The sequence below is a fragment of the Patella vulgata genome, chromosome 5, assembly GCF_932274485.2.
Source record: "Patella vulgata chromosome 5, xgPatVulg1.2, whole genome shotgun sequence".
NCBI lineage: Eukaryota > Metazoa > Mollusca > Gastropoda > Patellidae > Patella > Patella vulgata.
In genome coordinates, this window is record NC_065883.2 from 31,167,081 (window position 1) to 31,184,322 (window position 17,242).

A 17,242-nucleotide genomic window follows, 5' to 3' on the forward strand; every position below is an offset into this window, starting at 1 on the left:
TGGAATTCGATGAAGAGTAGGCAGAAACACCGCTGTCCCGGCAAAATGTCTTTTATAACACACTGCGTGGCGTATGTCCGTCTTCATTATCCCGATTGGTACAGAAAAATAGGACGCTAAACCTCATATTATTTCTTACTAGATCATTTACAGGATTTAATAACTGGAGCAAGAACCATCACTCTAGCTGTAATTAACGTAAATTTAGGCAGGTGTCTCCATTTCACTATACTTTAAACAGTACAACTTTATGAATTAAAAGTTAAATAAATCGCGTTTTTATATCAAATCTCAAACCGTTTGATCTGTAGAGCGATTACAATATTTCGATGACAAAGGTAAAAGCGCCGAGAATAATTGATACGCGACCCTTAATTTGAATGGGGATTATTTCGACTGGAGGAAGGTACCTATAGAAAGGTTCAAAATAAAAGTAGCGCATATCTGTACAACGCTTCCAAGACGTTGACAAGCAATGCAAGACCACATTCATATGTGGGTGGATAAAGATGATGTTAATCTTTCCCATAAGCTATTAATTTCTGCTTTGATATAACTTTTCCCATCAATGTTTGCATCATGAAATAGCATAATACTGGAAATTTCCAGAAATGATAGACATAGACATGCCCCATGGTAATTTAAAAACACACAATAAAAAAAATCATATTGCCTTTCGATTGAATGTGAGTAAATTAAGAATGACGTTTATTTTGACTAATAACCAGGAATGGTTCAAAATGCCCATCCTCTGAAAGCAAATGAATTAGTGAAAGTTTGTAACACAACCCGGGGCAAAGTTTTGTGGAATGAAATGATGTATTAAATAAATATTAGTTTAACTAAAGCAACTTAAATCTGAAATTGTTTGTAGGTTTTCTATCCATATTATTAGAGTCAAAACCATTTATTTTAAAAAAATACTGCTCTTTTTCTGTTGTTTTGTGTGTGTGTGTGTGTTTTTTCTAAATTTCTAGTATTTTCATTGAACTTAATCTGGAACAGTATTAGCAAATTTACATAATAGTCAAAGCAATGTGTAGTTTAGGACAAAAAAAAAAACACCACTCGTTTCACATTATGATTAGGTAAAACTCCCTTTTTTCTGGAAATCTGTTTAGAATTTCTAGAATATTCATTAAAACATGAAAAACATTCAATTTGAAACGATTTTAGTAGATTGTCAGTTAATATGATGTGATTTTAAGCGATTTAGTTTACGACACATCGCCCCTGGTTCCATAACACGGTTAATGACCCATAATATACACCAAGCATAGAGTAATATGGAGTAATTCAGTAATTGAATGAGCAAATGAAACATTACAAACGTAGGATCAGCATTCGGAAAGGCACAACCACACCTTGTCGTCATGTCAATGCGTGGGACAAGTTGCAACACACAACACCTAAACAGATACATGGTAACGATCGAATATACGTCGTTGGTGCTTCATATAAACCTCTATCTCGACACGCTACTATTGGCATTGATTCGACACTTACAGACCGAGTAGTTCTACGCAAGACCTTTAGGACTCGCCAGTAACAGAAAAGCTTTGATTCCAATTAATAGGAACTTTAAAAGTGATTAATTTACAACAAAGTCAGCAATAAAGGAAGATACTAATAACTATAGGTTTTGAAATAAAAGCTTTTTTTTATATTCTTGGAGAAATTACTATTCAAGGTAAGAAGTTTGATACTTTCATAACGCATTTCGTGTCTTCTGTGTAAGAAAGTTTTTTTTGTTTATGTTTTTGATTGTATTGTGTTTATAAATTTATCAATATTGCCACGGGATATAATTTGTTAAATTTCTTTTCAATATTTTTTACAATTACAAAAATAATATATAACTATATTAAAAACACCATACCTGTTTAAACGTTTTAAAACCAATGACAATTAATTAATATATATATAAAGACCATTAAAACCTTTTATTTCTATCATTTAATTACCATTGACGCCAGACTTCACTAGGAATTTAATTTTGATAAAGTATTCACCAGTTGTTGGTCAGCTGACCACTGCGCTCATTCTCGAATTGGGTATTGCTGAGTGTGAACAGATTTGTTTACTTTCACACTTTTAGTTTAAGTTTTTCCCGTTATGCAACCGCTGTTTTCCTAAGTTTTCTCTATAAAAACATTGTTCTACATGTTTTTTGGGCAGTATATCTTCTGTGTCTATTCAGAAAGCTATGAAAAAGACAGCATTGGTCCATGTTTGAGTCCGTTTATTGCCCGTTCTGAGGTAATAGTTCGTAAATTTATATTTTTAAACAAATATATTTAGCGTTTTGGGTTATTTATTTTGTGTAGACCAGCAAAGAAAAAGACTGTCAATGACGAGATCGTAATTTAATTATGAACTGCCACACAGATATTGATAATTATCGCTCGCTCATAAGATAATCAGTTAATAATTACTAATACGATAAACTTGATATTCTAGGTCATTAAGGACAAAATTGGTATTTATTAGAGAGGGTGGGGGTAACAGAAATTACCATCGACTTTCTAACCGAATATTCTTTTTGTAATGTGAATGATTCGAAATAAACCATCCGTAATTCTTCTCAGTTGTACGTAAAGGGTGTATGGCTCTATTCTTTGGAACCTTAAAATAGGCGATAATGGGTCTAAAAACACATGTTAATGTAATATATGAATGTATATAAAGTGATTTATTTTCAATTTTAAAAACATTTATTACAATTTCTTATCAATAATGTTCGTTGAAATACGTAAACAGTTATTATTTTGTCGTTTATGAATCAGCCATTACTAATTACTTCCGGATTGTCTTGTAGGAAATGGTTTTCTTTGTTCATTAGAAATGGCGCTCGAAACCAAAGAATACACGACTCCTGCACTTATTATAAAATGTTCATTGTGTCTAAAATATTGAATATAGGGATCCCATATTTTCACAGCAAGATAACATCAATACTGCTTAATGACTACTGGCTACTTTGTGTTGTTTCTGTTAAGTTCACTAGCATTGGGAGGTAACTTGGCTTGTACTTTTCTTGTGCGCATATGTACTATACAGAGTTCAAAATATCCGGAGGTCGGCATTTGTGACGATCGGGGAGAAGGTGGTGACAGATAGCGTATTTGGAAAATTTGAAAATTTACTGGTTACTTTTATGTACAGGTATACAACGCAAGGACCAAGTGAAGAGGACGCGTCATGGTTTTGAGTGCTTGCGCCCCCGCGAATTCTTGCGCCCCCTCTCAAATGGAAAAACATCACGTGGTTTCAATCAGAGTTTAAATGTTATAATCATAGATAACCATGATATCACGAATGTCGGAACTCTCTTACAATTTAGATAGAGAAAAAATCTCAAATATAATAGATGCTGGCTGAAATGAGCAATGTCCGTATATAAATCTAAAATTTATCGTTTGTAAGAGAACGAAGTATGTCTGAATATTCTAATCTGCATTACTAACTGCAGTAATTCGTCATGGATGTACAATATCTGTAAACCAAAATCATTTCTACAACAGTGATCATTTTCTATAACTTCCTTGAAATAAACTTTCTGCATACTTTAAAACTTATAAATATTGCAATTAAAGTAAAGGCCCGTGACTCCCCAGTCCGAACTGGCCAAACCAGAGTCCATTTTCTAAGATACCGGTGTGCGTTCTTTCGGACTCTCTGTGCTGTCTATAAGGTCATTTATTAAAATCGGGACTGAAAGAGATTAGTGCTTAGTGCTATCCAAACTAACATGTTCTAATTTTCATCTATTATGTTAAATAAATGGGTGGGTGGGGTGTAATGTCGCAATGTAAAAAACTCAAGATTTCCCCTCCCATCCGAACTAAATTTATCTTGTCAGGCCCACATTCTTTACAGGAATAAAACATTTCTCTTTAAGAAGTAAAATAATAATGGGACATCAAATTTAAAACCATTCAAATCATTACATTTATCGATAGTTGAATTTGATGAAATTGGATGAATCACTATTATTCTTTAGAATTCTCTTTAAGTCTCAGAAAAGCAGAAGCATTAGTCGCGTTTTTTGACATTCTGTGTTAATCTAAGAAATCTTTGCAATTTATTCGTTGAAATCTAATGTTTTTATGTCTTTTGGTTTGGCAGCAGCTTAAGATCAATTTTATCAAAAAGATAAGATCGAGTTTTATATGTTTATAAGCTTCATATTATTTCTAATCACAGCCAGCCATCTGAACAGCACAAACGCGCATCAATGATCATGAATGAATTTCTTTATTCTTAAATTAATAGATATTTTAAACTGATTACTTTAATCTGGCAAAGACTAAGGTTCACTTCAATTTAATATTTGATAAAAAGCTTGACGTAGTTTTCCTATTTTAGGGTTTTAGATGAAGATGGTGAATTGTTTCTATCGTTGATTAGTAGATAAGGTCACTGGAAAGCTCAAATTCAACATTATTATACGCCAACATTTTCAAGTGGACGTATCTTGTCGCCCCTGACCGTTCGTTCACATTTTGTTTGTGAACACTCTACAGGTCACAGTATTTCTTTTTTATCCGATTTTGACTACACTTAAAATATATGTTTATATTCCAAAGATATCGTTTCCTTTCGATATTGTCATGTATCAGACTCCTGATTGTACAAAAACAAAATCATGTTTTTAGCTTGTGGACCCTTTAGTTGTCCCAGTTTTTATCCGATTTTGATGAAACTTACAATGTATGTTTATAACTCAAAGATTTGGGTTCCTTTCGATATTCGCGCACATTGAACCCCAACTTCTTGGATTATGGCCCCTGATTGAACGAATAATCACGTTTTTAGCTTGTAGATCCTCTAGAGGCCACAATTTTTATCCGATTTTAAAAACAATTCAAATACATCACCATTACACCCTAATGACGGTTTAGTTCGAATTTTCATGTGGACGTATATTGTCGTCGTCGATGTCCTTTCGGATACAATTTGTTTGTGGACATTCTACAGGTCACAATTTTGTCCGATTTTGACGAAACTTGAAATATGGGTTTATCTCCCATTGCATATCGGGCGTAACTTCCTGAATTATTGCACCTGGTTGTACGAAATATCGCATTTTCGCTTGTGGATCCCCAAGAGGTCACAGTTTTTATCCGATTTTAAAAACCGTTCAAATATATCACAGTTACACCTTAGTGATGGTTAAGTTCGAAGTTCGTGAAATCGGACTGAAACTGCCTGACAAAATGGCCGCTCCACGTACGCAAATAGTGTAAAAGTATGTAATACCAAAGTTGTGGGACCTCTAGAAGACAGAATTTATATCCGATTTTGAAGAAGCTTAAAATATATTTATATATTCCAAAGATCTGGGTTCCGTCGATACTTGTGCGCATCGGACCGTAACTTCCTGGATTAAAACAACTGATTGTACGAAAAATTGCTTTATTTTTAGCTAGTTCTCGGTCCATCTGTTGCAAAATGTGGGCGTAAATTGCATGGCAACCGCTTGTTTTCTGTGAAGTAGTATATAGTGACATTAACTTAATCCCTTTCTTCCATTGTCAATTGCTTTTTAAATGATTAATTCCACAAATTATAAGATTACTATACCCAGAAAATAACAGTTGTTCCCTTGGCATACCTGTTAGCTCGAGTGGATGTAAGAAGAAGTACGTTAATCCCCATTCCATTTTACTTCATGGCTTATCGGTTGTGGAATTAATGTTCTCTGGCTGAGTTTTGTAAATGGTTTGTAGAGCGGTGCTTTTTTTGCATTATCTGTTAGCAATTTACATGAATAAACCCTAAGTTAGACTCTACCGGTTGAAATGTCTTTAAATTAAAATGTTCGAATATTGAACCAAAGATAATTTTTAAAATGCTCTTGATCAGGTAAAGTTTATTCTGGATTATCAAGATGAGGATATTAAAATCACCTTGGCCGACCTATAAGAATTTGCTACTGAATATGAATTCATCTTAATTTATGTAACTTATTTTGGTTTCCTTCTTTTTATATTTGGAGATGCAACATTCTTCATCCAGTAGAGATGTATGAAGGAAAGACGTCGATTGAATTAAGTCTGTTATAACTGGTATAGTTAAAATATAGCATGTTAAATATTATTATCAGTTTGGGAATAAGATCGTGTATCACGGTAATACTGCACGAAATACAACGAGTGTTGTTTTTGTATTCAATAATACATATTATGCAAGATCAATATCAAACAAGATTATGCTTAAGAGTTTATAGCTAAATAAAAGTAATTCGGAGGTGCAAATCGTGGCGAATCTATGATTTCAACTTCCGGTTTCTGGAATATCAACTGGCAAAATAGACCCCAATTCAACAAAATCTACGAGTTTTATTTGGTTTCCCCGAGTTAAAAAAAAATTATAATGTATTTTAATTATAAGTGACTCGGGCTTGGTGCAGGCTGATAAGTTTTGCAGAAAGGGGGAAAATAGACTAGAATTGGTGGTGATTTTTATTTGTCTCAGTTAAGCAAAGATAAATATTCGGTTATAGCTTTTTAAGAGCTAATATTGCCCCTGCCCATTGTGCCGTTAACAAGGTTATAGTTGCACATTTGTTTTTGTTATGGAAACGTATCAAAATACTTTATCAAAAGTCGCTTTTTGGGTTATTTTGTTTTAAAGACCACCAAGGGTAGAATACGTGTATTTAATTCAAATACTATAATGAACTGTGGTTGCAATCCACAATTGCATTTAAATAACTGGTGAAGGTAGCAACCATCCCTTTCAAGATATTGTGACCAACAGACCGTTTTATCCAAAGTTTTGGAGACTTCGTTCCAGAAAATCAATCTCAATTACATTTTCAAAATATCAAACATCATTCAAGATGTGAACTCAATACTCTAAGTAGTTTCAATGAAAAACTGACCCCTTGTTCCAGACACAGTCATCATCGTTGTTAATTCATGACCGGCGAAGGTTTGAGGCAACCAAGCAGTTTTATGTTCATTCATTGCTTCATCTAGTCTGGTTCAGTTTTGTGATAGCTTCTAGCAAGTTCAACTAATGATATTGCACTTGCTTAACGATAGTAGCTTGTAAGTTTAGTCTCTACTATTGACAGTGTGACCATATTTTACTGGGCTAATCAGTTCGACTAGCCCCCATATATAGATCAAATTAATATTGGTTTATAATACATCTTTACCATCAAGTACAAACTATACACGGTACTATATTCACATTCTGGTTTAAGACTAAGAGCCGATTTACGGCTATAGCAAAGTAACTTTACGCCCGCGTAATCATACATCTATTTCAGGTACAGTATGTTGTGTTATTTCCAAATACACTAACATATATTTTGCTTCTGATATTGTGTTATTCCTGTAAAGATAATGTAATAAATAGACATTAATAATATAAAATACTGAAGTAACTGTGCTGTTTTGATGACGTTGTCCATCTGAAAGCTGTATTATACGCCTTACTTTACAGAAAATCATGGGAAAGCCTAGTTATGAAATTACCATTAATTTATGGATTTACAAGATACATCGTTATGAACCTAACAAATTCTTGGGGATTATCCTACATATCGCATTCTCTTAAATTGGGAGCTTAGTTGGGACATTTTAGATAAATATGATAAAACGACGTAATTTTTGTGTCCCGTAGATATATATAATGAAAGTGGTGCGATTAAAGTATACCGTAATTCCAAGTATTTCTTCAATAATTACAAATATTTCTTAAAAATAAGAAATATTTATTCAAAAATAAGAAATATTTATTCAAAAATAACAAATATTTATTCAAAAATTACAAATATTTATTCACAAAACTTTCAAAATTCAACATCAAAAATATTGCTTATTGGAGCAAAGTGTGGTTCTGTTTCGTGTTGGAGTAATGAATGCGAATAAAATTACTACCATTTTTAATTTAAATTAAGGGTAGACGTTTAGCACCAGTTGGCTTTTCAGCATTATTATTCAGTCTTATTGAATCAGATAGTGACATCAATTATCCCTGCTGCACGTCATCACTTTCTTCTGTCACCTTGGCTGATCTATTATACTCCCTCAAGCAAATAATAGATCAGTTTCTATGTTGACGACACAACAGCCTATTCCCTTGTTCTAGGACTATACAGGATTATGGCAATCCAGAATCTGGGTTGCATTTATCAAAGATAAAATATTGATGATGAAGGATAAACATGATGTACAGTTTGTAGAAATGTAAATAGAAAAACGGTCTCAATCGAGTTATTTTATACTAATTTATATTAAAATAATTAAATACAAAATGCTTTTAGAACCACTGTTCTTTTGTCTTGGGTTTGCCTATTACTTTTACAATCAGGTTTATATATAGTGTTAAAACATTTTAGATGGAAAACCAGCTTGGATGCATTTCATACGGCGTTTCCAAACGCTTGATATTTTTTCGAAATTACTTGATAGAGATAGTTTGATATGAATTTTAAAGTGAACAAAGACAAGTGTGTAACACATAAGAGATTCTATTGATAATAAAAAAGACATAACAGAATCTACACTGGATTATCGAGAGGAAAATGCTCTTAACTAGGAGGCCATTCGATAATCAGACTTTGGGAGATATAAAAGTGTTGAGTGGTCGGTCTTGAGTTAATGATATCCTACTGAGAAGTCCATTTTAATCAATTTTTTTCTAAGTATTCCATACAGTGGGTCTTTGGATCCATAAATTTACTATACATTATAAAGAAATGGGTGTGGCATAGGAAGCATAGATGATGGTCATTGTTATTATTGTTTATAATACAAATTTACTGCGTTACTTCTTTTTTTTTCTCAAAAGATACTTTCCGACGAAAATGTTTATAAAGTAGTTATTTCCAATTAAAGTGTTGCAATTGTGGTATATATGGAAAGCAGAGACACCCAATCCTACTAAGGGGGGGGGGGGAATGGTTAGCACGTTCGCGCTGTATCATAACTGGCGTGGTTTCGAATCCCCAGTTGTACGTGACAAGTAGTAGGGTCGCCTGTCCAACCTCGTGGGTTTTCTCCGGGTCTTCCGGCTTCCACTGTTAAAGCGAATTATTGCAATAAAAATTAAACCATATGTTAGTCCCGAAATGACCTAGTTGGTGTCGAGTGGACGTTAAAAAACCCATCTCTCTCTCTCTCTCTCTCTCTCTCTCTCTCTCTCTCCAATCCTACTACAGAAAAATACTGGATTCCCTGAAAACACCCTTATTCCGCACACAGGATAAAAAAATATAAGAGTATCACAAACTAGCATGTTGTCGACTTGTTGTCTACTCTAGGGATATCGCGCTCACAGAAAAAGCTTGGATATGTGTTGATCAAATGATTAGCGGTTGAGAGAACACTGATAGACTTAAACGTACAAGAGACTTTGCGATTACACAGTGGAAAAAGAGGTGGGCACGGGATAATCCCAGTATTCAATTAGGCTTCAATATGCATGGGGAATGGGCATCGTTTAAAGAAAATACAAGCTGGCATCCAAGAAACATAAAAAACAAGGATGCTTAAAATAGATTTCAACGGCCTGTTAGATATTTAGTTTGAATATGTTTTAGTCCAAATATTATATCAGACAGTTTATACACATGAAGGTATCTTTAAAAGAAATAAGTTCTTAAGCCATCGTGTTATTTTTCTTCTAATTAAACGTATATCAACCGTGGTTCAAAAATTCAAAACGTATAGCTTTTTATCAAAAGTAACACAGTTTATTGAACCGATGTATCGGTCGCCATCCAGATTATACATTCAACTATATGGTTCAATCAGGTTTGCTGTAAAAGAGGATTAAAGAACAGTTGTTATATGTTATAATAGCATAGACGACACTGTGCCATATCTTGTTAATGCGTTCGCCTTTCTAAGGATTAAAATGTCCTTTCTTTGTGTGCATTCTTACTTATCTGAGACTTGTGAAGTAAACACAATATTATAAACTACTTTATAATCTTCAAGTTGGTGGAATGACAGATCCTATGAAACCTATACGTTTGTGTAACCAACAACTGCTTGGTCTGTCTGCACCGGAGCAGGGCCCGCGATAGGTCCCTCCGGACCCTGGGACACGCATCTCGGTGGGGGGGGGGGCTGTCGGGTGATTGGAGGTCACTTTGCTAAAACACAAAAAAGTGGAAATCAGACACCAAAATATCAAAAGGAATTTTTTTTCATCACATAAACTATTCGTTTATTTTTTTTTTCAATATCCCAAATCTGGGCCCCTGACTTGTGGTGGTATCGCCGGACGCCGAATCACGCTGTCATTGTCATTGGTCGGAAAAAAGTCCGCAATTGACAAAATTATCGAAAAACATCGAGATTTGTAGAGCCTAACGAAACGAAGACGAAAGTAAGTTTCGCTTTCAGATTCGTTTTTAATGATCGGATACCAGTCAGCCTACCTAGAACGATTGATGACCGCGTGCATGATCATTGGCGGCATTCACCATCACTGTAGCATTCTAGGCCCCGATTACCTAACAGTGACAATACCCTAACGGTGACGATTGCCCCAAACGGAACGAGGGCCCGGGGCCCCACGGCGCGAAGGCCCGGGCAGGTGGCTTATAGGTTTTAATTCACGGAATTTTCCAAAAAATCCGATTCTAATCCTACTCACGCCACTATGCACACACACATTCAGAAAAGTCATCGGTTGTCTTCTACTTTACGATCAAGTAACAGGGTTTTTTTTATTATTGATTTATCCCAACATTGTTTTTAAGACATTACTCGGAATACCTTCGGGCCCTTCTAGGCTACGGACAAGTGTCCCAGCTGCTCCCACCCCTCTTACGGGCCCAATACAAGATTACGAATGGTGTCTTAGTTGAAACCAGAGAAGTGGCAAAGGCTGTTTGGCATTGGTTTACTATACAAAAAAGGGGATGATGTTGCAGATTACCTGATACGTCGAGCTTCCTATTAATTAAAAAAAAATAACTGCATGGGATTACGAATGGAGTCTTATGTTGCTAAGATTAGATGAAACCAGAGTAGAGCTAATCATGTTTGCTATTGGACGGGCTATAATTTTCGTAAAACTATAAAATGTCTCAGAGATTACACAACACTTATTAATTAAAAAAGAACCAACAAGCTAGTGTTCTAAATTAATGTTCTAAACAATATGATATGGCTTTTAAAAGAATTGCTAATTCTGAATGTTCAGAGTTAAAATTCCACACTTTAATGTATCTGTCGTTTCAAATAGATGGACCATCGTCAAAGATCTGTCAAATACTTGCTAAATGAAATAGGAATGTCAAATCTTATAGAGATGGAAAATATTTTTTTAAACATGAGTTTGCCACATTTTGTGAATATCAGGATTAGAATATTGTCACGAACAAATCATTGCGGTTAGGCAGGCCTCATTTTAACATTATATGGATAACTGACAGTTATTTTATCAAGAGAGCACAGGGAATAAAAATAGAGAATGTGTGGTGCTTTCTACTTTACGAGATTTAAACCAGTTAGTTCTGTCTTATCATTGGCGAAATAAGAATGGACCAGATATGTTTCCATCCCGATCATTCAAGACTACAAGGCTACAATGCATATCAGCTAGGACAAAAGTGCGCACAGTGTGTATATAGAACGGGAGCCCAGGGGTTAACCTAGCTGAAAAGTGTACCAATTTTCTCCTATATAGTATCAATGTATGTACATGTATATCTGGTATCATCAGAATGTAAGTCAGTCGGGTTTCTGGTGGTGGGTGTGGTATTCCATGCCCAAAATGCCATGCCCCCCAACTAAATTAGCTCAAAAGTGTACCACATGAAAATCGCACAGCAATGTACCGTACATCTTCAGGTATTACAAAAACACTCTGACGTACATTTTTAGTGGTGGGGTACCCATGACAGAGCTATGTAATTGCCAGACATTTGTAGTGATGTAGTATCACTGACAAGAGTTATCTAATTTCCAGACCAAAGCTAGGCTAGATTAGCTCACATTTGTACCACCTAAAACAGCTTTGGAGTTGTTCAGGACCACCACTGCCAGACAGTTTGTGCTGTGGGTTGCCCCTAACAGACACGCCCAATATAACACGACCCCCAACTAGGATAGATTAGTCTGTTTTAGGTGGTACAGATTTCAGCTAATCTAGCCTAGCTTTGGTATAAATATTAGATAACTTTTGTGAGGGATACTCCACCACTACAAATGTCTGGCAATTACATAGCTCTGTCAGGGGTACCCCACCACTAGACATGTCTGGCAGAGTGTTTTTGTAATACCTGAAGATGTACGGTACACTGCTGTACGATTTTCATTTGGTACACTTTTGAGCTAATCTAGCCTAGTTGGGGGTCATGGCATGGCGTGGAATACCACACCCACCATCAGAAACCCGGCAGACTTACATTCTGATGATACCAGATACGCATACATTGATACCATATAGAAGAAAATTGGTACACTTTTCAGCTAGGTTGACCCCCTGGGCTCCTGGTCTAATACGTCTTACTGTTTGATAAGAGGTAACTGCCGTTGCTAATTAGTGGGCTATTCGCTGTGGTAGTACTAGAGAAGACAATTTTAGATGAGACAATGAAAACTAGACTAGATTATAGTAAATTTATCAAAACCAAATATAATTTTATACACAAGACCGTTTACTATTTAATGGTGAACAAAGACTGTGATTACTCATAATACCTTTCAACACACATATTATGCCATTCCCACACACTGTTTAATAATCACGAAGGGGGGGGGGGATGGATGGTCGAATGGTCACCGTTTGCGCGCTGTATCATAAAGTCTGTCATTGAGTCAACTGGCGTGGTTTCGATTCCCCGGTTGTATGTTACAAAGAGTAGAGTCGCCTGTCCAACCTCGTGGGTTTTCTCCACGTCTTCCGGTTTCCTCCCACTGCTAAAGACCCCTACGCGAAAGCGATTTATTGAAATAAAATTGAACCATATGTTAGTCCCGAAATGACCTAGTTTGTGTCGAGTGGACGTTAAACCCCATTTCTCTTTCCCTCTCTCTTATTTAAAACAAAATCCGTTGATGTCAACAGAACGTTAGGTTTTTTTTTTATCAAACTTTTCCTATACTGTATAATATGTATTTATACTAAAGAGACTGACTGATTGGTCAGTAATGGGTCAATGTAAAGTGGACATCGTATAGTAAATTACGCCATCAATTAAAGTTAGACAACTCTCGATGGCCACTTCAAGTGACAATGAGAATGCTATACAGTACACGATGACCAATATCACATCTTCTCATGACCAGAACAAGGCCTCTTATATCAATCAATCCGCCTTACTGTCGCTTAAGAGAGTTTTTGTTAGTTCGCGCAAGGCTGAAAATAACCTGTAGTATTATCATAGTTATAATAGTGAGACCGTTGACTGATGTGTCACTCTTGTATTAGTACTGTTTAATTAGCTAGATACTGATACTAAAAATTGATAGGTTTATTTTAGTAATTTACGTATCGTGGCCGGACTTCCATATTTTTCATTCTACTCGTGCGTTACTTAGCCACGATTATACAGCACCGATGACCAACACGCAAGTTCATCTGAATAGTTAATGAAGCAACGATAGCTAACCGGAAAAAACCTTCCCAAATGGTTATTTACGAAAGAATATCAAATGATTCAGGCAATGTATGCGGGACTCAAGTATTATAGATGTCATTCTTAGAAAAGGCTTCAAATACAGAATTACAACGAAGAGTTTTTGTTGGCTTACAAATTACATTTCAGAGTAAAGCCAGGAACCGAGAATGACGTCATCGCCGATATATTGGAATTATGATGTCATATCAAAATTCGACGACCGTCAAGGAACAAGGAACACGCTATTCCAAATTCCAAATCGATCCTACTTGAATTGGCGAAGCTTGGGCTTTTGTTCTAAGAACAAGAACTGCAAGATGAGTAGCGCTTTGGGCCCAATTCCTGGTCCAAAATTATTTCCGATTTACCGTCAGTTTACCATTCCGTTATATAGAGGTTGTTCAGATTAGATTGCATGTACAAATTTGAGACACATCTGTCATGCCATTTCTAAGAGACGGTTGTTTTAAAACTTCGTATACACTATATACGGAGCTGTTTTTAAAAGTTCAGCGGATTCTTGTAAACAATTCTTTGTTCTTTGATCGCTAAGTGAGACTAGGGTTATATTAATATTTATATTTTTTTTATTATTATTATTTTATTTATTTTCTTTTGCAACTCTCTATTTCATGCGCACATAGGTAATGCTAAATGCATACCAATACGAATTGTGGTTTAGATCATAAGGTATGTCGCTGAATCAAGTGACTTGGTTTCGATTCCAAGCGTAGGTGCTAAGGGTCGCTTGCCCAACATCGTTGATTTTCTCCTGGTCCCATGGTTTCTTCCCACTGATAAAAAAAACCTACCCGAAAGCAATTTGTTGAAGTAAAATTGTACCATGCCATTGTCCCGAAGTTTGTGTCGAGTAGACGTAACCCTACCCTCTCATTTGTTAGCGGTTATACTTATGACTTCAGGAAATGGGTGGCATCTGCATCTGTGATATCTAGATCTAGCGGCTTTTACGTCAAGGACTTGACCTGCTGTGGTTAGGGTTATTGGTCATTCCTGGTGGTATTCCAGGATTTTTTTTGTTTTTTTGTTTTATTATAAAATGTGTCATGCATTGAGGCTTCAGGCGAAGTAGTTACTTCTTACTATGGACCAGCACAGTGCCGCATAATATTGGTATTACCGGAAATGTAGAAAATTTTAAAAGGCTTCGTTTTAACGTTTGCGACAGGAGCAGCATTGAAGTGTAATTTAAGAGTAAACGTAAAACTTGACTTTCAATAATAAGAGTGGCTTAAAGAAGTGAGTCCGTGTTTTGGGTTTTTTTTAATTCGATTGGCGCTAGCTGTTTCTATGACTCCTACGCCGTAAAACCATTTCCAAGTTAGACATGGACTTCGGCTGGAAGTATACTTGTAACACGACATGGAAAGAAATCGTAGATCCCTTTTAAATGTAAATTCTACCACCCACTGCCGTCAATATTTTATTTCATTCGGCAGTATTAACGGTCTAGCTATCACCAACCAACGCCATGCTTTGAACAAATGACCCTATTTATTGATAGCACACTTCGCATGTTGCTCCATTTGACTCGACAGGAAATTACTCTGAAGTGCCTAAAACTGTGTGACGGTTTGTCAGCAGGCGTTGCATTTCATTAAATACATTTGAATAACAGGAAAGATAACTCCAGTAACCGATCACGATCCGATTTCCGGTTTAAATACCGAGAAGTTAATGTCGCGTGTGACCCTTCCTTTTATCGTCCATATTGATATTTAAAAGGAGGAGGTGATTGGATAAAGATAAAATAATTGTTGCTTCGTTAATAAATTTATTAATGACATTAAACAATCAGAGATTATTTTTATATTTTATATTAAACGTTTAAAACACCGTTGAACTGTTTCTCAATGTTGATACAAACCAGGAGTTAATGTTATAAAGCTCCGTGATGAAAGGCTAGGTTTAATTTTCATTTATTTTCAATTACCATTTGATATGGAATTTTTATATGTAATTTCAAATTGAACACATTTTCAGATTACCTAATTGTTGTATAGTTATCCCTCAGAACTTTCTGACTGAAGATGTACCCCCACCGCCTCTGCTACGGTACTGGAACTTAAACAATTTAATCTTTTTCTATTTCAAGTACACTGAATGAATCTTGGCTACGATTTAAGTTAATAGAAGCTAAGGGCAGTTGTCACCGTATCGATTACTCAACTTAGATCTTCCGCTGGTTCGAGCGATTCACTGTTTTATTTCCATAATCCCTTAATCGAGTTATCGCTACGGCTATTGCTTATTCAAATATGATTTCAGCAGCTCACAGCTGACTTGGCAAACATATTTAACATTTTTTTTCGTTAGTTTTTCGTGGTTTTAATCAATTTAACCTTCCGTGAAGAGCGTAAGAGATTATTGTAGGCCGGACAGGCTATATGCCGTAGGTGGTAAATTGGTAAAGTTAATAGAAATATGCCATAAGGTTTCTCAGATTGTGCAACACTGACCAAATTATACCCTTTAAATCGTTGCAGACAGACTCGCCTACAAATTATCGCAAGTTCCAATCAAAAGAACGTACAAAGATGCGGTGTTGCCTATCATGCTCGTTTGAAAAAATTGCTTTGGCGTGATTGGACTTCAACATTTTTGGTATCTTCATACAGGACTGCGTTGAAAATTGGCAGTAGTTTGGTCCCGTCTATGAATTAATTTGCGATCCCCAGTTTGCTTTTACGGCAAAACACACTGTTCTATAAGCATTCACGGGGCAGAGTATTCCTGTGTCACATCATGCAATCTAGTATACAACAGTATAGTAATAAGTAAGGTAAATCATACCATAATTTCTTGGAAATATCCAATTAGTTTCAACGGACGAAGAATGCTATTTTGGGTGAGCCGAAAATCATGTGATCAAGAGAGAGAGAGCGGGAGAGAGAGAGAGATGGGGTTTAACATCCACTCGACACACACCAGGTCATTTCGGGACTCACATTATGGTTCAAATTTATTTCAATAATTCGCTTGTGCGTAGGGGTCTTTAGCAGTGGGAGGAAACCAGAGGACCGTAAGAAAACCCACGCCAGTTGACTCAATGACAGATCTTTTGATACAGCGCTCACGTGCTAACCATTAGGCCATCCAAACAGCCTCATATGATCAATATTTGTATATATACATAATATCAAACTAATATTTGGACATTTTTTGACATCATCAAAGGTGATCCTGGTCCTTTATTTGCTTTTAATATTTGGTTACACTGAGGGTACAGTATTTCTATCGTGATTTTTTTTTTTACCAAGGACTAAATTTCGTTCTAACCAACGTGTACAACCAATGAAAATCACACGGAAACGCAAACAGCTATATAGTGAATGGATATAATATTACCGTCTGTAAAAGACAAAATGTGGACACTACGACTTCTCATCAACTTGGCATTCCCGGCTAAGCATATAAGAAGGTATTTGACTAGACGTGGAATTAAGATAAAAACTTATAACATTAGTTTGTACCAGATAAGAAGATCAAATAGCTACAGATATTAAATACATAGTTCATATGGAGAAAAAATATAACATCTTTTACATTGATCACTATTATCACTTCTCTAATAAAGATATGCTTAATACATTACCGCCATTATCCCTTTGTATACCGCTCCAT

The 17,242-nt window shown here is 35.7% G+C and overlaps 1 long non-coding RNA gene across 1 annotated transcript in view; it reads left to right on the plus strand.

The window, feature by feature from the left end:
• The first annotated feature begins 1,388 nt into the window (after window positions 1-1,388).
• Window positions 1,389-17,242, plus strand: part of LOC130013049 (uncharacterized) — a 30,291-nt gene continuing 14,437 nt past the window's right edge. Inside the window, exon 1 of the long non-coding RNA XR_008788334.1 lies at window positions 1,389-1,690. This is a non-coding gene — a long non-coding RNA (uncharacterized LOC130013049). The remainder of the gene's footprint in view (window positions 1,691-17,242) is intronic.